The sequence below is a fragment of the Trachemys scripta genome, chromosome 17, assembly GCF_013100865.1.
Source record: "Trachemys scripta elegans isolate TJP31775 chromosome 17, CAS_Tse_1.0, whole genome shotgun sequence".
Lineage (NCBI taxonomy): Eukaryota > Metazoa > Chordata > Testudines > Emydidae > Trachemys > Trachemys scripta.
The window spans coordinates 25,997,166-26,021,572 of record NC_048314.1 but is presented as its reverse complement, the minus strand read 5'-3'; the positions used below and the strand labels follow the sequence as shown (position 1 = coordinate 26,021,572).

Below are 24,407 nucleotides of genomic sequence, written 5' to 3'. Positions count from 1 at the left end.
TGGGGTGGAGGCTGACAGCTTGCGACCCCCCATGTAATAACCTCGCAACCTCCTGAAGGGTCCCAACCCCCGGTTTGGGAACCCCTACCCTAAACTATGGAGACATAAATGTGTAATATACTAGATCAAAAATGGATAGCTCCCTCACAATATTCCACTTCTTGTTTCAGAAAGCTTAATAAAGGACTTTACAACTAATATTTTTACAATGCCAGGAGACTGGTCATAGTGATCAAGACTCCGATCCTGCAATGAATAACACATGTGTGGCCTGCTTCACTGAAGCAGGAGAAGCACAATTAAGTCAGTGGGGCTCTGTGTGGCTGCAGCATTCAAACCTGTAGTATCTTATCGCAAGCACACAGGTTTCAAGATAAACCCTTTATTAAGAATGGATACTATGTACTGAAATAAGGTAACAAAACTTCTCACTACCCTCTCAATGTAACCTGTGACTGCCCTGACCTAGGTTCCTTTGTTCCTACTCCCAAGCAGGAAGTACCTCACAGATACACCAGACTGCATGGGAAGTGTGGTGTCTCTACATTTCTGGAGAAGTTACTCTATAGCCCAAACATGTGCACTTTAAATTGAAGGATCAAGGCCTAAGCAAGTTAAGAATGGTGCATACACAAGTTGAATATGAGTAATGAAAAACTACACACGATTGAACACCAGTTGTCAGTGAGATAACAAAAAAAAATGGTGAACACAACAGAAAGGCTGCAACAGCTGGAGTTTTCTGAAATCACCTCTTTTCCCTTTTCACATTAAAAGGGATGAGAGTTTTATGAATATTCACTAAAGCCCTGATCCTACATTGCAATTCATGCCTATGGACTGTTGTACAGAGAAACATGGAATTCTTAGGGCTCTGCATGAATCCTTCTGTCTACCTGGAGGGACCAAGACCTAATTCAATCCAGTGCAAAACCTCATCACTTCCTAGGTGGCAAATTTCACTGATGTACAAATATGCCACCATTATAGAATTTTACCATTTTTGTAGCTGAAATCAATTATAATGAAGGAATTCCTTGCAAAATCTGTTTCTGATTTCACAAAAAACTTAGTGTGAGAACAAAAGATATTTTACATTTAACAAATGTAGGGAAACAGTGATATGAGTAGTGTTAGGAGTATCAGCAGTGGCAATCACAGCAAAGAATGTGACGGCAACAGCTTTCTAAAACATCAGAAACAACATCTTATTTTAGGCAAAGGGAAGTTAATTTCTTCTTCCTTAGAGGATCACAATATCCCTTACTCACAGATTTCTGAAATGATGGCTTAACATTTTGCTTTCTAAATTAAGTTGGGCATACGTCATATATTTCATTTCTTATTTATCTAATGACATACTGTAATTCCACAAAATGTCATATACGGATACTTTGAATGCAAATTTTAATGCACTAGTACATTTCACAAGGGTACATAATGTAAACTCTTAGAAACTTCTTGAAGTCTCAGTCCTGCAATCAGTTATGTATGTGCTTAGTTTCAAGGATGTGAGCGGACCCATTGTTTAAGTTTCCCTGCTTTGCACCTACTTGGGACTGCTCATCACAAAGTTAAACTTGTACTTATGTTCTTTACTGGATCAGAGCCCTAATACCAAATCTTCATACCCTAGAGGTAGCATAGGCATTTTTTCTTTTAAGCATTTTAATAACATTATATTTTAATCTTTTGGGAGTTTTAAAGATTATATTTTAATCTTTGGGAGTATATAGTCAATTATTTCACAGTTCTGAATAGTTAATAGCTCACCCAATATGGATCACATTAACTTTGAAATGACATGACTCCCTCTTTACTTCAATATTGTGTATCATCTAATCTTGCTATATAAACATTCTGATTTACAGAATAATTTAGCTAAATTTATTTTACATAAAAGGCTAGATTAAATTCTATTTACCCATTTAAGGTATATTTTTATGGAAAATTTTGTCTGCAAGAAACAATTTCTGAAGCTGGGGTTGATCAGTATGGGCATATTTCCAAATTAAATAAAAACTGGAATATGTTCTACAATATTCTGAGTTTCTTATTTCATTTTAAATCAAGAATGTCCATACAATCTTTCAAGCTGGTTTAACTAACCTGTCTTAAAACCACACATTAAACTAAACTAGTGCAACTCTGCTTCTCCTGGTCCAGCAACAAGAGGGAGTAGGTGAGGAGGTGTCACGTGAAAATCTGCTATACATCCAAACATACCCGTTTTGTTATTGAGCATATGTAAACGTCTCTGAACATCACATACTCTGAAGTGAGTAAATGCAGGGTGTGTGCACAGGTGTACTTGGCAACTGAAGTCTCCGTGAGGCTCCTGCCTTTATCCAAACTTTGTCCTTCATTTCAGTGAGTGTTTCACTTTCCCAAGTACACTGAAGCAGCGCTGAGTTCCTGCAATAATATGCAAGATTGAATCTGTTGCAGACAGGAGTTGACCTGCAGGAATGTCCTATCATTCAGATCCCAAGTTCTTTTGCCTACACTGTGATTTATCTTTATCTGAACATTCACTGTATGGCATGAGGGCAGGGTAATATACAATGAGGTCTACAGAAGGTACATTTTGACTAGTATAGGGAACCCATCAAAATGTGCCTTCCTCCAGTCTGAAGTGGGCACATCTTGACAGGTATAGGGATCGCATCAAAATGCGTCCAAATCCTAGTTTCTACCCTGGCCAAAGGGCACATTTTAATCATTATGAAGAGTCCATCAACGTCTGCCCACAATCTAATTTTACCTCTGGTCTCAAGGAATGCACACTTGAGGGGCATGAGGCAAACATAAATTTCATGCTTGATCCTAGAAAATATTCGCATTAGGGATTTTTAATCACATAAGTACCAGTGAAGCAAACTGGACTTTTTGCATTAGTGAAACCTGATCAAATAAAAAATGAAAAACAGGATCAGGCCCTTGAATATTTTCATTTGACCTGAGGAAACCTTCTGGACTATGTTTAAATAACAATTCACAATCAATCCACAATTTTAGCAATGGATCTACCGCACACTGGAAAAGCCATGACTACATTACAGATAATGAATAAAGTATTTAAAATAATACTATTTTAAAATTATGTCATTTTTAATTCGTCTAATTTTTTTTTAAGGTCACGGGTTGGGTACCTAAGATGAATCCACATCAAGTGCATCCCAGACACTTCAGAAAAGCCAGATTTGGGAAAAAAAATATTAAAAATACTCTGAGCCTAATACATTCATCAAGTTTTTTTCACTGGAAAAAAAAATTAACTTAAGAGTTACTAGTCATCTTCCTGACCCAGTCTGGCTGTTCTTATGTTCCTGGTCTGTTGCTTTGATTATCATTCCCCTCTTTGATTCTCTCCACTGTGTTTCCATCTGCCATTGCATGAGATTTAAATAATAGCCACCACTTTCAAGATTCTCCATGAATCTGCTCCTTCCTACTTACATTTACTTGTTGTGCTTCACCTGATACTCTTCCCCTTCCACGCTGCCACCAATGTCACCCTTTCCTACCCATCAGTCTTCTTCTTGAATAATCTCCTCCATATCTTTTCATGTGGCCTCATATATTCTTCAATTTCCCTCAAAACATGTGCAAGGCCATTACTCTCTCTGCTTTTAGATGGTGTTCCCTACAGTGGATCATGCTGATTTGTACAATATTTCCCTTTTGTTATTGACCTTTCCTGACCTCTCTGTCTATCGTAGATTATCAGTTCCTTGGGGCAGGGACCGCCTCGTCTTGCATATCTGGAAAGTGCCCAGCATATCATGGGCACTACAATAAACAAAAGAAATAATAACTTCAGATATTTCTGTTTTGTTACATTTGTCCTAGAGACTGTGAATGGAACTGTTTACTCAGCTAAATATATATACTCGTTCATAAGCCAAATTTTTTTAGTAAAAAAGGGAAGCACCAGAGAAGGGGGTCGGCTTACGAACGGGTTTAGAGAGGGAGAGGTGGGACACAGCCTCTCCCCCCAACAGAGGGAGCAAGGAGAGGCAGCACAGCCAGCAGAGACAGAAGGGAAGAGGCGGGGCCAGAGTCCCTCTGCTTCTGGCCACGCTGCTCTCCCCCCAGCCTCCGAAGCAGCTCCAGTCCCGGGGCTGGCAGGTTGCAACCGTGCCGCTCAGCCCCGCCCCCCAGAACAGGCTGCAGCCATGCCGCCCAGCCCCGTCCCAACCCCCAGAGCAGGCTGTGGCCGTGCCGCCTGGCTCCACCCCCCAGAGCACGCTGCGGCCATGCCACCCGGCCCAGACCGCTGGAACATGCTGCGGCTGCACCGCCCGGTCTGGCCCACCAGAGCAGGCTGCGGCCACGCTGCCCAGCCTGCCGGAGCAGCTCCAGCCAGGCCAGAGACATCCTCCCCTGGCCCTCCCCAGATAAGGTGGGAAGGGATGGGATGGAGAGAGTGTGGAGGTCGCAGGCTAGGGGTGGGGTCATGTGGGGGGTGGGCACAGGGGTTACTCCCCTGACCCCCAGCTTCTCCCCCCCAGCAGAATTACCCCACCAGTTGCCGTCCCAGCACGCTGAACACTTTGTTTACTTAGGTTTACCTCCGTCCCTGCGGATGCTCAAGGTAAACAAACCATCTCGACCCACCAGTGGCTTATCCTGATGGCCCGGGACCCAAAGTTTGCCGTCCCCTGAATTATAGGGTGGGCTTATGAATGGGTCAGAAAAATTTTCCATTTTTACTTATCCATCTTCGGGGGGGGGGGGGTCGACTTATAAACGAACCGGCTTTTGATCGAGTATATACGGTAACTTTGTATGAAAGAATTAGTGTACTCAAAATGGGGGTTCAACCTTTGAGATTTTTCTTTACAAAAAAAAATTAAAAATCAGTGTACTTGCCCCATTCTCTTATGGGTATAGTCAAGTTTTGTGCTTCATACTCTTACATAATCTGAAAGGCAAACATTTGCCACTGAATTTATAGGAACCAAAAACCAGGAGAGTGGAAGTACTATATTGCTAAGCCCTCCTACAAACCAGAGAGTCTTGAAATATGTTTGGACTATTCTATACATCTATAATAATCAATGTAGGAAGAAGTAGGATTATTTCAGGATAGAGCAAATGTTTTATACCAAAAGTAGTAAAATTTCCTTTAAAAACAAAAATAAAACCCCCTCCCCAATTCCTAAAATGTAAAAATTATCTGTTTGGGATTGGCTCGCGTTTTCTGGGCAGTAACTACTGAATATATAATTAGCTTTTTCTGTATGTATAATGGATTGCATTAAGCATTTCATTTCAGAATTTTGGTTATTACATTATCAGCCTGGGAAGCCTGGTATGTGAAGTGTGTGTCTGTTGTCTAATTAGTCAGTAGAGCAAAGGCGACGCGTCGGGGGATTCACACTCCGTAATGTGTGCCCTGAATGAGGAAACATCCCTTCACCTCATTTTAAAAATGCACTTGTGCTGTGAATGATGCAAGGGTGTGAAGAAGTCTTGCCTTATTCAATGCACTCTATATGTGACTATAAAATGTCATTATTCAGCCAAATTAAAATCAATGTTTGTCAAAATAGTCAAGGCATATCTCACTTAGGCGAGTGTTAGAAATCTTTTTACAATTATAGGGTTTGTTTCTCTGTTTTCAAATTTCCCATTCACATGGAAGTAGTTGACCTATTTCCCCCCTCAGACTTAAGTAACTTTGGATATAGGACAAGGCTAGAAAATATCAGTCCATGGGCAAAAGTTTTGGAAACATGTGAGTGATAGAAAACAGGGGCTAGAACAGAAATATTAACTATAGGTGTCACTACTGGTTTAGTTGTGAAAACATTTATCTTGGCAAATATTCAATAAATTATTTAAGATTTTGCATGCTTCCAGCACAGACCTTCTTCTAGCCTGATGTACTATGATATGAGAGTTAAGCTGAAGGGTGTGGTAGATTTAGGATCAAACCCTGTAGTCAAAGAGAGGTGGAAGAAAGAAAGGAATGAGAAAAATGGCAGAGAAATACAAGATGGTTTTTGTCAGGCATATTTGGTTCCTGTTATCTACTCATCAGACTTTGTAATCAGATATGCCAAGGAGTATTAATAAACATTTGGAAACAATCACTTGGAGTAAGATGCACTGGTGATTCCTTTGGTATCATTACTTATCAGGAACTAGCCGACGAAGATTTATTTCAGGCCTTTTTAAGGACTATATCTTCAGTATAAGTGTAGTTACCAATACTTGGAATCTAGAGGTTTATAATTAACCAGCTGTGAAACTAAATCCTGGATGTGAGGTTCTCATTATGACAACAATGGAAAAAAGAGCAAGTTTGTCCCTCTGGGATAATTTAACACAATTGCTCAAGATGATTTATGGGTGTGGCTGTTAAGTAGATGCCCAGAGACCCTGAGAACAGCTGGTTGGCCAGCCAGCCAATATGAGACAATAAGAAAACATGTTAATAAGGATGAGAATGTTACTCACCTCGTGCAGTAATGGAGATTCTTCGAGATGTGTTTCCCTGTGGGTGCTCCACTTTAGGTGTTGGTACGTCCCTGCGCCCATAGCCAGAGATTTAAGATAGCAGTGCGCGGTTGGGTCGCATGGTCCCTGTCTTGTGTCACTTCAGGCGGTTAACTGGCGCTGTGTGACCAACCACCACTCTGTTCCTTCTCTACTGCAGAGTAAAGTAATAAAACTCCCAAGCAGACGGGAAGAGGGAAAGTAGTGGAACACCCACAGGGGGACACATCTCAAAGAACCTCCGTTATTGCACTAGGTGAGTAACGTTCTCTTCTTCTTCGAGTGATGTCCCTGTGGGTGCTCCACTTTAGTGACTTCAGAGTGCCCTCCAGTGGAAAGAGGAAGCTTCGGAGTTAAAGTCACAGAAGATGAAAGTACAGTATGTTCAAACAGAGTAGCGGAAGATGCATGTTGTTGCAAAGCTTAATGCTGGGTAAATGCGCGTGGAGAGGCCCAGGTTGCAGCCCTACAGATTTCCATGATGGGAACATTATTAAGAAACGCTATGGAGGCTGATAGGTCTCTGGTAGAATGTGTGCAGATCCCCGTAGGCGGTTGTCATTCATGCAGGAGGTAACACAGTTTTATGCAGTCTGATATCCATTTGGATACACATTGTTTGGAAATGGCGTTACCTTTTGATCATTTGGTGATTGAAATGAACAGTTTTGGAGACTTGTGAAAAGATTTTGTTCTATTAGTGTCCTGCGGACATCCAAGGAGTGTAATCTGGACCATTGTTTGTCCACATGTGGTTTAGGAAAAAATGTCAGTAAGTGAATTGGTTGGTTGAGGTGAAAAGGATGAGACAACTTTAGGTAGGAACTTGGGATATGGTCTGAGGAATTCTTTATCTTTGAAAAAGATTGTGTAAGGTGGGTCAGCCATGAGAGCTGCCAGTTCTCCCACCCTTCTGGCAGATGTAATGGTCACTAGGAATCCAACCTTCATCAAAAGATGTATCAAGGAGCTTGTAACCATGGGCTCAAAGGGAGGGCCGGAGAGGGCGTGGAGGACTAAGTTGAGGTCCCATGGTAGGGTGGGATTCTGAACTGCCGGGTAGGAATTGGAGAGGCTCTTAAGAAAGCATTTAGTGAGAGGATATGTAAAAGTAGAGAATCCATCTACTTTATGATGGAATGCCGTGATGGCTGATAGATGCACACATATGGAACTCATAGAGATGCTTGTCTGTTTGAGTTCCAACAAGTAGTCTAGAATGAGAGATAAAGGGGCTGAGAGAGGTGCAGTCTGTTTGTGTCAGCACCATGAGTCGAATAGTCTCCACTTACGTAGGTATGTGAGTCGGGTAGTTGTCCTACAACTATTTAAGAAGATGTTTTGTATGTCTGTGGAACATGTCATTTTAGAGTCTGAGAGCCATGCAGTAACCAAGCTTTGAGATGGAATCTTTGGGGATTCAGATGCATGAAGCGACCTGCCTCCTGCAATAGCAGCCAAGGTAGAAGCGGCAGTGTGCATGGTGGGCAGACCGCCATGTGGAGAAGGTAAGGGTACCATGTTTGTCATGACCATGTGGGGGTTACTAGGATCACTCTGGATCTCTCGTTTGATCTTGTGAAGCACCCGGGCTAGGAGGAGGGTGGGAGGGAAGGCATATAGTAGAGAAGCATTCTACTTGATGAGGAAGGCATCGCCGAGAGAGTGTGTAACGAGTCTGGCTCTGGTGCAAAAATGGGGGCATTTGGTGTTTTGTGCAGTTGCAAAAAGATCTATCATTAGAAAATGTCTAGGATTACTGATGTGTTGAGCTCCCACTTGTGGTTCTGATAAAACTTTCTGCTTAGGTTGTCTGCCATGGTATTCAAGCAGCCAGATAGGTATGAAACTGTAATATGGACATTGTACTTGATGAACCATTGCCAAAGGCACATAGCTGCCACACAGAGGCAGTGTGGATTTTTGCATGTTTATCTGAAGGCCTAACCTGGTAAACAGAGTTATTGTGCATTCGGTGGACTTTATGGCTGCCTCTCTTGTTGGTGCTTTCAACAGACAGTGGTTCAGGTAGGGAAAAAATCATGATTCCCTCTCTGTAGATAGGCAGCTACTATGGCTAGTACCTTTGAAAATACCCGAGGCGGAGTGGAAAGGCCAGAGGGTACCACTTTATATTGGAAATGGTCCTGTCCTATTGCAAATCGCAGGAATTTGCAGTGTGAGGGATTGGACAGATATAGGAAAATATGCGTCCTGAAGGTCAAGGGCTGAGAACCAGTCCCCTCTTTCTAACGCTGGGATTATGGTGCTTAGTGTGACCATTTTGAATCGCTGTGTTTTCACAAATTTGTTGAGTCAACGTAGGTCGAGGATAGGCCTCCAACTTCCTGGTGTGTGTGTGTGTGTGTGTGTGTGTGTGTGTGTGTGTGTGTGTGTGTGTGAGAAAATAGTGGGAATAGAACTGCTTCCCCCTCTTTACTCGGATGGTATGGGTTTACTGCTTCTAGAGACATGAGGTGGATTACCTCCTCCTGTAGTAGACACTCGTGAGAGGGGTCCCTGAAGAGGGATGGGGAAGGGGTCTGGAGGTAAGGGGGATGGAGAAGCCAGTTTTGATAATTTCTAATACCCATCTATCTGTTGTAATACTCTGCCAGATCGGGTAAAATGGGGTCAGGCAATCGCTGAAGGTTTTGAAAGTTGTAGATGGTTCCAGTATTGAAAGAGATGGGGTTCTCAACCAAGGCCTCAAATTTGTTGTCTGGAAGTTGATGGTTGAGAATAGTATTTGAGGGAGCAGATTGCTGTCTCCTCAAGGTTTTCTACTTCCAACCCTGATGGTTGTAGTATCTATTCCATTGTGCAAATGGAGGGGGTTGGACTCGATGGGCTTGATAACTGCCCTGTCGTCTTTTGATCTTAGGTGTGTGGATGCCCAGAGATCGTAATTGTAGTAAGTGAAGGCAACATAGTGAAGGCCTAGTGAAGGCCCAGTAGGAGGCCTGAACCAAACTAAAGTAATGGTCAAGGCTTTGCTAGCATAGAAAGCAAAGTTAAGCTGTGAGCAAAAGGCAGGCCCTGCTCACAGAAGTTGGCAAGGAAAGGGCTGATGTTGCAGAAATACATATTCATTTAGCATAGTTATAGTATAAACATGGTACCAAGACATACCATACGGGAACATTCCACAGATAACATGGAACAGACCGACCCATCCTAATGACAGGGGCAAAAGGGTAAAATGATGGATAGAGATGTTTTGATTGAACCAACAGGTACAAGGTGCGAGGCGGCCCCTTACTGCATAGAGGGGTTGTACCTTGCTACGTAGAGGGGTTGCACCTCAATACGTCAGGAGTGATGTGTAACTTGTTTGTACTTGTGTATAAGAATGTGTCCCTGGGGTGGTGTCTTTGTCCGGCCACGGGGGCAGTGGAAAGTCCCGCCACTGAGCCGGGTCCTTGCCAAGAGGCACTTTTCTTGTAGTATGCCCTGATTGAGGCTCAGAAACCTACAGGGAACTGCAATTGTGTCCGAGATCGCAATAAACCTGGCCGAGGTGCCTTTGTATCTTAGTAGACTCTGTGGTTATTGGGGATTCTCGTCGGGTCTGCTGTGTCAGCTATCTGCGCAGAGCTGGGGCAGCACACAGAGGGAACACACGCATGCAGCCGAGTGATATCAACAGGAGAAAGCAGAAGCACCACACCGGTAGCCTCTCACAACAGTAATGTTGCCCTCAAGTCCTTAAGAGTGTGCGACGACTCATCTGTTTTGTCCATGAAAAGTTTGGATCCCTCGAACAGTAAGTCCACCACGGTCAACTGTACCGACTTTGGGAATCCAGATAGGTGGAGCCAGGAGGCTTGTCTCATAACAATTGTATTTGCTATGGCTTTCGCAGCTGAATCAAGGGCACGCTTGTAATGCTGTTCTGGTTATGGGTTGACCTTCTGTGATGAGCAATTTATATTGTTCTTGTTTGTCATCTGGAATAAAGGCAGTAAATTCAGAGAGACGTGCATAGTTATTGTGGTCATACTTTGCCAATAAGGCCTCGTAGTTGGCAATTCTCAAGTGTAAGGTCACAGCAGAATATACAGCGTCGATCACCAATGAATTAGGTGTTGGATGGGAAAAAAGGAATTCAGAGCCCTTTGCAGGCACGTAGTATTTTTTTTATCAGCTCTCTTACAGGTAGGTGGAATCATTGCAGGCATTTGCCATAGCAACTTCACAGGATCTGTAATTGCATCATTCATGGGAAGGGTGATTTTTGATGCGGTCGATGGGTGCAGTATGTCAACTAGCTTGTGTTGCGATTCCTGGACCTCTTCCAGGAAGATGTCCAGTGAAGTGGCAACTCTCTTGTACAGGTCTTGAAATTGTTTAAAATCATCACCTCTGGTGGGAGATGGGGGCATAATAGTGTTGTCTGGTGAGGATGAAGAGAAACGGACTTCAGGGGAATTGTCCTGATCAGAGAATTCTTCCTCCTTCTCCTGAGATCCCTGTTCAGAGGTGCCAGGTAGGCCCTGTCGCGTCAATAAAGGTGCTTGACGTTTGTCAGCTGTGGGAAGGCCAACAGGTATGTCCTGTTGTAGATATGTGGACCACGGGTTCCAAAAATGCCATTATGGTTGGAAGGGCATAGTGGGCAGCCAGGGTTGCCTGTACCAGGGTTTGTTCGGAAGGTTTGTCAGGTAGCCCACACACGGAGGGGCTTGCATGGTACGAGGAGCCACAGGGGAGGAATGTGGTGGAGAGCGCCCCACATCCTCATCTCCTTCTTCATTCTCACTGGAGAATTGTGGAGCGGACTGAGGTGGAGAACTGGGTTGACTAAGTGCTGTGGGTACCGAGATACCATCGGTGCCGAGGATGGGGGATCCGGTACCAACTAAACGGAGAGGTCTTTGTGGTGGAGGAATTGCTGTGACATGCCCAGTATCAGTACCATTGGTGTGGTAGGAAACGGTACTGCATGTTGGAAACTGCTTGTCGGCACTGGTGTGTGACTGCAGTGCACGATGGCTGCACTAGGTGGCAGCATTAGCATCCGAGTTATTGAGGTGCTCAATATTGATTGCTTGTTCGTGTTCAATGGGGTTTCATTTTCCCCTTGGTGCCTGTGAACAAGCTTGGTTGCTTGGGAGCTTTCGGTTTCTTGGTCCCAACGGTGCCGGAGGGGCCCGCTGTTTCAGCCATTGACATGACTGGTGCAGTCGGTACCGGGAACATTTGCTCATGAGTGGAGCACCTTTTCTTGGCCAACTCCAAAGTCAGGAACGTGGTATCCCTTTTTTTGCTACCTTCTTAGCAGGTTGATCAGGAGCCTGGGCCATGGAGGAATGTGATTTCTCAGATGCTGGGCAGAGATTTCTCCATGAGGAGAAGTTTCAGTTGGAGATCTCTTGCCTTTCTGGTGCAAGCTTTCAGATTGTGACAGTGCAAACACTTCTGCGGTATATGTGTCTCGCCGAGACACCAGAAACACTGAGAGTGTCTTGTCTGAAAGAGGTATAGAAAGCTTGCAGGCATAGGCGCCAACTTTCTCTGGCACCGGTGGTTGCCCATGCCCCACCCCTTTCCCTGCCCCGACTCCATCTCCATTCCAACCCCATTCCCAAAGTCCCCACCCTAACTCCGCCCCCTCCTTGCCCCTATTGGATCCTTTCCCCAAATCCCCACACACACCCCGCCTCTTCCCCCAGCGCGCCGCATTCCTCCTCCTCTCCCTCCCTTCCTGCCCCGGGAATCAGCTGTTTTGCAGCACAAGCGCTGGGAGGGAGGGGGGATAAGCAGGACGCGGCAGCACGCTCACGAGGAGGCAGAGGTGGAGGCAAGCTGGAGCAATTGGGGAGGGGAGCTGCCGTTGAGTGCTGAGCACCCACCAATTATTTTCCGTGGGTGCTCCAGCCCCGGAGCACCCAAGGAATTGGCACCTATGCCTGCAGGTAGTGCAGCGTTTGAACTCGGGGGACCTAGGCATGCCTCTCAGGGAGCATACTCTCCCCGTAAAAAAACAAAGGGGGAGGGGAGGTACGATAACTGCATTGCTGCTGTAGAAACTGAAACCTACAGCCCTATGAGGAAAAATTAAAACAACATTTTGGGTTTTTTTGGAAGAAGAAAAAGACAGGGATAAAATAAGAAGGCTAGCTATTCTAACTGAAAACTAAAACTAAGGGAAAACTAAGCTATTTCTAAGCTGCGAGGCACTGCTAAGTATTCCTACTCGAGCCAAAGGCGGTAGAGAAGGAATGGAAGGGGGTTGGTCGTACAGCACCAGTTAACTGCCTAAAGTGGCACAAGACGGGGACCACGCATGTGCGACCCAACTGGGCACTGCTACGTTAAATCTCTGGCTATGGGCTCAGGGACACACTGACACCTAAAGTGGAGCACCTACAGGGACATCACCCGAAGAATGGAAAAGGAGTAAACATCTGAATTTTAAAAAATGAAAATCCATAACTTGCAAACTCACATGGGTAGTCACGTGTTGACAGACCATGACTTTCTACAGTTTACATTGTTTTCTCCCAAAATAATCAGATGGAAATGAGCTGAGCAACATATTAAGAGGTATAGTTGCAGATTTCTAGTGGTACAGTATCCTTTTCCATTTAGGAGTTCTCAGGACAGCACTACATTTTCTATCCATCCAGTTTATAGTTCTAACTTCTTACTTACGTTTTTGAAAAGTAACCCTGGTTTATGAGACATGGACTTTCTATTTTTGAAAACCTAGTTCAGGAGGGACAGCACATGGAATGCAAAGATTAGAGAAAGCCAAAAATAGAGATACTTGTAGCTACATTATTATTTAGTTTTAGATGGAAGCTACAGAGTGTGGGATGAAAGCAGAGTTACCCTGTTCTACTAAAGTAGGTATTTATTTAGATTTTGATAGTGAAGCACCCTAATGTGCTAATCAAGCTAGCCAACCACTATTTTTAATGAAAATAGGAGTTTTAACAAAAATAAATACGATGGAAGTGGAAGTTGATGGACCAAGAGTCTAATGAGCTAAAAAATTTAACTCCAAAAAAAAAATTCTGAATGTCATCTCTATCTTCCAGCTGGGAGAGCTATCATCTAGGCCTGATCCAAATCCCACTAAAGTCAATGGAAGGACCATACAGGCATAGTGAAGGAGGGGTAATATGTAGACAACTGGATTTGTAGAGGGTTCTAACCATGAGCAGACAGAAAATAGTTTTTGAATGGACAAAACAAGGAAATCACAGACAGCTTTATACTTTATCTACTAGTGAAATGAATGTTTATTAGAGCCATAACAACCTAAAATGAAACAATTCTGTTGAAAAAGTATATGATGCAACTCCAGGATCCAATCCTACTAAAATATAAAGAAGAGCAGGAAAACTAGAAGATGACAGAAGAGCATTCAGAGAGAAAGTGTCTACAAAAGATGGAATACTTTGCAGGCAGCACTACAACTAGTGAGGTGCAGTAGAAGGGAGTGAGATTTACCACCAGATTGTGGATTCTCTTTGAATGCAGGAAGCAATTGCTGTTGCTGGCAAATAAACATCCTAATTTACAGGACATCCAGTAGTAGGAAAAACTACTAGCAGGACACTGCCCAATTTATATTAGCCAGGTATTGTTCAGTATGTGGTTAATTATTGCTGTACCTGTGAGCGCTGCCAAAGAGTAGGAAAGATGGGTGAGACAGAAATGCATGCTAAGTGCTTCTGCTTGCTATATAATCCATTTACTAGGATAAGTAAGGACCATTTAATTTAAAGGGGTAGCTAGGACCACAGTGAGAATATGCAGTTACTGATTACATAAAGAAAAATGTATATTTTGGTAGGAGAGTGGGTTTCACTGGCAGACATTTTACCATAATAATAAGCCACAAGTTCTCTTCTTGGTTACAGTGATGGAACCCAGCCATTTATTTTCATAGTATCAAATGCATACAATAGAGTGGAGAATTATTAATCAGTTTGTGGAAAAAGCACGGTTAGGCAGTGCAGATTCTCATTGTGTGGATTCTCAATGGGAATGGATTAGTAGGAAGGTTTAAAGGAATATTAATAGTTATAAGTACACTATTGCAGACAAGCATCTCAAATACTGAGCTAAGCCTGACTATGTGTTATTCAAGTGAATAAACAATAGGGATGCTGAATGTCACTGAACTGTACTCACATGGGATAGAACCGAAGTTAGCAATAAGATTGCTTCTTCAGTCCTGCCCATTGACTACATCATAGAAAATGTGACAAGTTTTCATGACAAAACATCATTACAGGAGATGACACATGGGCCCATGTTTCATAAACTTCTAATTAGTTTCTTGGTGCAAATTCTAGTTTATTTTCAACAGCAAATCTCTCCTTGCTCTGGTTTCCATCTATCTGACAGGCCTCCTCTCTTTGTGTTAAACCACAAGATTAGCTCACAAGTTAAGTATTCATAGATTTGTACACCTGGAGGGTGGAGGATGCATTTTCACTGGAGGACCCTCGACTCTGAAATCTGCTCCCTTCCCCCACTTTGTCAAACAGACCCCAAAGCTGCTTTCACATTCTGCAAACCTCTCTATTTACCTAGTATGTTTAAATATTACTATAATTTATTTGTATTATGATAGCACATAGTACACCCAATGAAGCCCTGCTGTGCTAGGCACTATACAAACACATTGCAGATATGAAGACCTTACAGTCTAAGTTGACAAGTGACACATGAAGAGTAGGAGGAAAGATCAATACATACAATTTTTATATGATTTGCACTTATTATTATGAATAAAGAATCAGCTAATCCCATCTGCTTGTCTAGCCATAATGAATTAGCTGGTTGCTTATACACATCATGGCAGAGTTGGGTCATAAGAGGAGAAGCTATTGGTCTTCGTGATCAGCTGCTAGAGGCTGTTCCACACACAAAGGGCAGCATGGAAAAAGATACAGGTGATGTTTGTGGGAGAAGATAACAATCATACAATATTGATAGGATATCACTGGTAGAGGAGAGATGACGAGGCAATATGGCAAGTGACAAGACTGGACAGAGGAGAGTTAAGAAGAACCTTCAAGGTGAAAACAAGAAGCTTGAACTTGACTTGGAGAAACAACTGGAACCTATGGAAGAATTTAAATATAGGTGTGATGTGGTCAGAGCAACAAACAAGGAAAATATTAGCAGTTGTATTTTGCACAGATCTATGGGGTGAGATGTAGATGTTAGGGAAGCTGGAAAGGAAGAGGTTACAGTAATTAAAATGGGAAATGACAATAGCCCAGATGAGAGTTTTGGATGCCTGGGCAGAGAGAGACGTTATCGAGAAAGATACTGCGAGATTAGGCCTGACAGATGACTGTCTAGCCTCAGCCTCCAATCTGCTTCAAGTGATGATGATTCCACATCTTCCCCGGGCAACTTGTTCCACTAGGGTTAAAATATAAAATGCAGATAGTCAAGTAAACATTGTCAATTTTAAAATCAAACGCAATAAAATAAGCTATATTTTATTTAAATTTACAAAAATGTGTCACTTGACTGATTCTAAGCAAAGAAAACTGTTTTGATTAGGGCTGTCAAGCATTAAAAAAAATTATCACGATTAATCATGCTGTTAAACAATAACAGAATACTATTTCTATAAATATTTTTGGATGTTTTCCACATTTTCAAATATATTGATTTCAATTACAACACAGAATACAAAGTGTACAGTGCTCACTTTATATTTATTTTTTATTATAAATATTTGCACTGTAAAGAAAAAATAGTATTTTCAATTCACAAAATACAAGTACTGTAATGCAATCTCTTATGAAAGCTGAACTTACAAATGTAGAATTATGAACAAAAAATAACTGCATTCAAAATAAAACAATGTAAAACTTTAGAGCCTACAACTCTACTCAGTCCTATTTCTTGTTCAGTCAATAGCTCAGAGAAACAAGTTTGTTTACATTTGCAGGAGATAATGCTGCCCGCTTCTTGTTTACAATGTCACCTGAAACTGAGAACAGGCGTTCGCATGGCACTGTTGTAGCCAGCATTGCAAGATATTTACATGCCAGATGCGCTAAAGATTCATATGTCCCTTCATGCTTCAACTACCATTCCAGAGGACATGCGCCCATGCGGATGATAGATTCTGCTCGATAATGATCCAAAGCAGTGCATACCAACGGATATTCATTTTCATCTTCCGAGTCAGATGCCACCAGCAGAAGGTTGATTTTCTTTTTAGATGGTTCAGATTCTATAGTTTCCGTATCGGAGTGTTGCTCTTTTAAGACTTATGAAAGCATGCTCCACAACCCCTCCCGATCAGATTTTGGAAGGCACTTCAGATTCTGAAATTTTGGATCAACCGCTGTAGCTATCTTTAGAAATCTCACATTGGTACCTTCTTTGCGTTTTACCAAATCTGCAGTGAAAGTGTTCTTAAAACGAACAACATGCTGGGTCATCATCCGAGACTGCTATAACATGAAATCTATGGCAGAATGCAAGTAAAACACAGACGGAAACATACAATTTTCCCCTAAGGAGTTCAGTCACAAATTTAATTAATGCATTTTTTTTAAACGAGCATCATCAGCATGGAAGGATTTCCTCTGGAATGGTGGTTGAAGCATGAAGGACATATAAATCTTTAGCGCATCTGGCATGTAAATATTTTGGGATGCCGGCTACAACAGTGCCATGCGAAAGAACAGTTATTCACCTTTGTAACTGCTGTTCTTCAAGATGTGTTGCTCATATCCATTTCAATTAGGTGTGTGCGCGCTGTGTGCACAGCCGTTGGAAAGTTTTACCCTAGCAACACCCAGGGGATCGGCTGTGGAGCCCCCTGGAGTGGCACCCTCAGAGTGCTGGATATATACCCCAGCCGACCCAGCGCCTCCTCAGTTCCTTCTTGCTGGCTACTCCAACAGAGGGGAAGGGGGTGGGTTCGGAATGGATACGAGCAACACATCTCGAAGAACAACAGTTACAAAGGTGAGTAACCGTTTTTTTCTTCTTCGAGTGCTTGCTCATATCGATTCCAATTAGGTGACTCCCAAGCCTTACCTAGGCGGTGGGGTTGAAGTGAAGCAAAGTGGACTGCAGTACCATTCTACCAAACGCCAGCTCGAACGGGGGCCCCATGAGTTTGGAAAGGACTAGGTTAAGGTCCCACATGGGGACTGGCTGCTGGATCTGGGGGTAGAGGTGACCCAAGCCCTTGAGAAACCTACCAACCATGGGATTGGCGAAGACAGAGTGGCCAGACATGCCCGGGTGAAAGGCCGAAATGGCCGCAAGGTGAACCCTGACAGAGGACGCCGCCAGGCCTGCCGCTTCAGGTCCAGGAGGTACTCTAAAATGAGAGGCACGGGTGCTTGGAGAGGGGGCATGCTGCGCTGGGTGCACCACCGCAAAAACCACTCCCACTTTGTCATATATGTGGCCTGAGTGGAGGGCTTCCTGCTGCCCATCAGTACTTGTTGTACGGATTCCAAACACAGAAGCTCTGAAGAGTTCAGCCATGCAGCATGGCATTAAGTTGTCATGGGATAAGAGGGAAGATCCTTTCATGGACTGAGAACTGGTTAAAAGACAGGGAACAAAGGGTAGGAATAAAAGGTAAATTTTCAGAATGGAGAGGGGTAACTAGTGGTGTTCCCCAAGAGTCAGTCCTAGGACCAATCCTATTCAACTTATTCATAAATGATCTGGAGAAAGGGGTAAACAGCGAGGTGGCAAAGTTTGCAGATGATAATAAACTGCTCAAGATAACCCCCACCTTTGGAAGATGGGGTGGATGACATACGGTCGAAGCGACCACTCGTGGGAGTGGAAGGTCCACCAGCGTGTTCTGGACCCCGGGCAGAAAGGATGCCACAGGTGAATGGAGTGGGCTATGCAGAATTCCCACAATCGAACAGCCTCCTGACAGAGGGGAGAGGAATAGTCCCCCTCCCCACTTGTTGATGTAGAACATGGCCGTGGTGTTGTCTGGGAGGGCCGCCACACAATGACCTTGCAGCCATTCCTGGACAGCTCGACAGGCAAGGTGCACCGCCATCAGCTCACGGACATTGATATGAAAGGAGAGTGCAGATGGAGGCCATAGGCCCTGCGTTTGATGGTCTCCAAGGTGGGCGCCCCATCCCAGGGCTGATGCATCTGTGACCAGGGACAAGCAGGGTTGCGGACTGTGAAAGGGGACTCCTTCGCATACCACCTGGGGATCTAGCCCCCAGCGCAGGGAGGCCAGGACCCGCTCCAGGACAGTGACCACCAAGTTCAGGCTGTCCCGACCTGGGCAATAGACTAATGCGAGCCAGGCTTGCAATGGGCTGAGTCAAAGTCTGGCGTGCCTGGTTACATACGTACAGGATGCCATGTGGCCGAGAAGACTCAGGCAACTTCTTGCTGACGAGCTTGGGAAGCTCTGAAGGCTCCAGATAAGGCCCACTATAGCCTGGAAACGAGCGTCTGGCAGGAGGGCTCGTGCCTGCACGGAGTCCAGAACCGCCCCGATTAATTCTATTCTCTGGGTCGGCTCTAGGGTTGACTTTGCCATGTTGAGGAGGAGGACCTGCTGAAGAAACGTGTCTGTGACCAAGCGGAGGTGGGACTACACCTGTTCTCTGATGCGTTCCGGGATTAGCCAGTTGTCGAGGTAAGGGTTTGCCTGCACCCGCCGTCGACAAAGGAAGGCTGCCACGACCGACATACATTTGGTGAACACTCGGGGGGCTGTGGAGAGTCCGAAGGGAAGGGCCGTGAACTGATAGTGTTCATGGTTGACCACAAAGCGGAGGAAGCATCTGTGCGCCAGATGAATCGCTATGTGCAAATATGCGTCCTTCATGTCGAGGGCAGCGTACCAGTCTCCAGGTACGCTGTCCTCGGGCGTCCCTTCAAAAGGCCTGTTTTGAGCCTGACGAAGGCTTGGTTGGGCCCTGGTCTTGTCCTGATGGGGGGTTGGAGGGCTTCCTCCTGCCATTATGCCCCCACCACCTATAGAAATCCTTCATTGGCCAAGGAGGATATGAGCGCTGTTGTGGCTGCTGAGGCTTGAAGGGTTTCCGCTGGGTAGCCGGTGTGTGCATGCCCAGGGACTTCATTGTCACCCTTGAATCCTTAAGACTATGAAGCCTTGAGTCAGTTTTATCCAAGAACAGGCCCTCTCCATCAAAGGGGAGGTTCTGCAGTGTCTGCTGAAGCTCTGGGGGCGGGCCGGGAGGCTTGCAGCCAGGAGATATGCCTCAACGCGATCCCTGAGGACGAAGTGTGTGCGGCCAAGTCCGCAGTGTCAAGCGAGGCCTGCCACTGTTCTGCCCTCATCAACCAAGCCCCAAACTCCTCCCTGGACTCAAGAGGTACCAGCTCCTTAAACTTCAGCATGGAGTTCCAGGAGTTAAAATTGTAACGACTCAGGAGCGCCTGCTGATTAGCAATCCTGAGCTTAAGTCCCCTCGTATAGTAAACTTTGCATCCAAACAAATGAAGGCACTTGACATCCTTTGATTTGGGCGCCGGGGCCTGCTGGCCATGCCGCTCCTTTTCGTTCACGGACGCAACCACGAGTGAACAGGGCTGTGGGTGGGTGAACAAATAATCATAGCCCTTTGAGGGGACAAAGTACTTCCGCTCCACCCCCTTTGCCGTCTGAGGGATAGACGCAGGGGTTTGCCAGGGCGCTGTGCACCGAGGTGCTCGGTGCTGGTTCTTGGCGCGCCACAGGAGGCTGAGGGCTAAGAGCCACCTCCATAAGCGAAAGTCCCGCTCCTTTTTAGTCTGGGGATGAAACCCTTTACAGATCCTGCACTTCTCTGCTTGATGAGCCTCCCCCAGACACTTCAGGCAAGAGTCATGGGGGCTGCCCGTTGGCATGGGCTTAGAGCAGGAACTGCAGGACTTGAATCCCGGAGCTTTGGGCATGAGCCCGAGAGAAAAAATCAGGGAGGAGGGGGAAACCCCCCAACCCCACTAACACTAAATAAAACCAACTATAACTGACTAACAAACAACTATTAACTATTAGGTATACGCTAGGGAGAGTGGAGAACAAGCGAAGCAGGACTTCACAGTTCCAATGACCACGGGCGGTAGGAAGGAACTGAGGAGGTGCTGGGTCGGCTGGGGTATATATCTAGCGCCATGAAGGCACCACTCCAGGGAGCTCTACAGCCGACCCACCAGGTGTTGCTAGGGTAAAATTTTCCGACGGCCGTGCACGCAGCGTACGCACACCTAATTGGAATCGATATGAACAAACACTCAAAGAAGAATGCCTGTTATCACTTTCAGGTGACGTAAATAAGAAGCAGGCAGCATTATCTTCCATAAATGTAAACAAACTTGTTTCTCTTAGCAATTGGCTGAACAAGAAGTAGAACCGAGTGGACTTGTAGGCTCTGATGTTTTACAGTGTTTTGTTTTTGAGTGCAGTTATGTAAAATCTGCATCTCTAAGTTGCGATTTCACGATAAAGAGATTGCACTACGGTACTTGTATGAGGTGAATTGAAAAATACTATTTCTTTTGTTTTTCATTTTTACAGTGCACATATTTGTAATAAAAATATAAAGCACTGTACACTTTTTATTCTGTGTTGTAATTGAAATCAATATATTTGAAAATGTAGAAAAACATCCAAAATATTTAATAAATTTCAATTGGTAGTCTATTGTTTAACAGTGCGATTAAAACTGTGATGAATCACAAATTTTTTTTTTTTAATCACGATTAATATTTTGAGTTAACTGTGATTAATCGACAGCCCTCGTTTTGATTCGAATGTTAAAGGATTACATTTCTTTGATCAAAAGAAAAAAGGGTTATGTCTAAATATTCTGTCCAAATATCCCTGGGTTAAAAAATAAGTATTATGGGTGGGGCTGCTAGCACTGCCTATTATTACGGTTGCCAAACACTTTCCATTATAAGATCTTGTTTTCATTTTCTTATAAACTTGCCAAATTTTAAGTCTTTACGGTTACATTTTTCAAACTGGATGGGTCTGCCTTGGGCTGAATTAATAGATAGGAAAATTTCAACAAAAGCAGTTCAGCCATTTCTGAGAATGAACTAGGGAAAAATACATTGTTGTGCCCATGTTAAAAAATGCTGGTGAACTTTTGTTTGAAATGCTCTAGCACCCTCATACTTTGGAGCTAGGACTCAAGTGATCTGGGCACACATACACCTCCAGTGAATGTGTATGTGCACAATCACTTGATGGAAAAATTGCAGTTCGCACATGCTCAGTAGAGACTTGCTAGAGCTAAACAGCTAACATCTCTGAAGATTCCACCCTCAGTGAACATGCTTTAGCCTCTTACAGCTCCTAAAGCAGACCAGACTGTGCATGAGACATCCCCACAGAGCAAGTAAGCAAGCTCCATCCCCTCACAGCTCCTAGTGCCACCCAGACTACAAAGGCACCGTCCTCACAGCGTGACTGAACAGGTTTAATTCCAGGGCTACGGTGCTCAACAGGACTTGACGTGTAATGGCTGCTCCTAGCTGTTCCAGGTCAGAGTGGGGCAGGGCTCCAGAACTGTGAAGGCAGCCTGTCTCTCCTGTGCTCTCAGTTACCCCCTGCTGCTGGCATCCAGGCAACACGGAGGAGGAAGCCATCTGATTTGAATGCAGAAGAGACGAACGCCAGACCAAGGGGTAGGGAAAGAAGTAGATTGGGATAGGGAGTCTGGTGGGACAGGGGCTGGTTGGGCCAGAAGCCTCAGAGCCAGGGCTGAGGGGAGGCTGGTACTGTCTGGGCAAGAAGACTCCGAGATGGGGTGAGGAGGAGGAGAGGTTGGGTCTGGATGGGGAGGGAGGGAAGGGCAGAGCCTGGGACAAGGATCCAGGCAAAGGGTGGGGAGGGGGGAGACTGAGATTGGATGAAGAACACAGGGAGGGAGACTGGGACTGGAAGACAGGAGGAGGAGGAAAGAGACAGGACCAGACAAGGAGGGGGAGATTACAGCAAGCTGAGCAGAGACTAGGATGAGAAACGTTAGGAGTGGAGACCAGGACTGGGTAGGCAAGGAGAATGGAACTGGACAAAGAAAGAGATAGGACAGATTGAAGTGGGGGTGATGCAGTAAAGCGGTCAAGCTTGGGAGAAATGTTTAGGCCCCCTGACAATAGAAGGAATGCAAAAATTCTTGCACTTGTACTGCCTCAACCTGCTGTTTTCCCCTGTATTATATGACAACCTCTCTCTCACTGATCAATTTAAAAATTACAAATTATTAAAATAATCTTTAATTTAAAAAATTATATTTAACACACGTTAGATTTATGTATTTACCATATGCAGTAGTAAATTACATGAAAAATAAAGTGTTCAAAAGTACAAAATAGGCAATGATTTATTTTAATTGAGGCAATGATTCACTGGACTCCAGATGTTAAAGAAGCATATTTTATTATGTTTGGAAGCATAACTCCTTCCAATGTGTATGTCATAAGAATGGAATGTATCTGACTATCAAAATTCAGCTCATGAACCACACTCCTGTAAAGTTATTCTGATAGCTGTTATCAAACTGGTTTGGCTTTTCCTGCCATGCCCTTTAGTGACCAATTCATTAGTTAAGGATGCATTTTTCAACCCTCAGTTCTTTAGCCTTTACCAGCACAAAACAAAAAAATTCAGTACATATTTAAGACTGCTAAAAGGAAAGCACAAGCTCACATATTGATGTCTGAGTCACACTTAGAGTGGCCAAGTGTCCAGTTTTCTACCAGAAAGTCCGGTTGAAGAGGGGACCTGAGATTGTCCCGTCAGTACTTCTAACCAGTCCAGTTACTGCAGGCATGGGAGGTGGTGAGGTGCTGGATCATCACCCACACCAGCCCCTACTCAGCCAGGGTTGCCTCCTATCTGTGTCGAGCAGTTGCAGCTCCCAGCCCTGACTCTGTAGGTGAATCCCTACCAACCTGAGGGGTGGGGGAAAGGGAGTGAATGGGGGGTGGGACCTTGGTGGAGAAGAGGCATGGCAGGGGAGGTTCCGGAACTCCTGCTGGAGCGTCCGGTTTTTAATTACTACAAAGTCGGCAACACTAGTCACACTGTGAAAACAAAAAACCCCAACACAAATGCCACTTCTTAGGCTGTAAACCCTTACACGTGCTTAACTTTAAACAAGAGCAGTCCTTCTGAGTATATCTACACTGCAATTAAACAACCATGGCTTGCCTGTGTCAGCTGACTCGGGCTCACTGGGGCTGGGCTACAGGGCTGTTTAATTGCAGTGTAGACATTCGTGCTAGGGTTGGAGCCTGGGTTCCAGGCTCCTTGACAGAACAAGGAGTAATGGTCTCAAGTTGCAGTGGGGGAGGTTTAGGTTGGATATTAGGAAAAACTTTTTCACTAGGAGGATGGTGAAGCACTGGAATGGGTTACCTAGGGAAGTGGTAGAATCTCCTTCCTTGGAGGTTTTTAAGGTCAGGCTTGACGAAGCCCTGGCTGGGATGATTTAGTTGGGGATTGGTCCTCCTTTGAGCAGGAGGTTGGACTAGATGACCTCCTAAGGTCCCTTCCAACTCTGATATTCTATAATTCTACGAGGGGGGAGGGTCCTAGAGCCTGAGTTCCAGTCCAAGCCTGAACATCTACACTGCAATTAAAGAGCCCCGTAGCCCAACCCCTGTGAGCCCGAGTCAGCTGACACAGGCAAGCCATGGGTGTTTAATTGCAGTCTAGAAATACCCACTGGGGCTTTATATTGCAGTAGTTTAAGCCCTAAGAAAGGGGTAGTAGCAATGGAGAAGGGAGAGGAATGGATTTATGTGAGGTTTCAGAGTAACAGCCGTGTTAGTCTGTATCCGCAAAAAGAAGAACAGGAGTACTTGTGGCACCTTAGAGACTAACAAATTTATTACAGCATAAGCTTTCGTGGACTACAGCCCACTTCTTCGGATGGGCTGTAGTC

At 44.6% G+C, this 24,407-nt stretch overlaps 1 protein-coding gene across 8 annotated transcripts in view; it reads right to left on the bottom strand.

The window, feature by feature from the left end:
* The window catches only part of RALGPS1 (Ral GEF with PH domain and SH3 binding motif 1), a 397,330-nt gene that overhangs the window by 225,821 nt on the left and 147,102 nt on the right, over nucleotides 1-24,407 (bottom strand). The window lies entirely within an intron of this gene.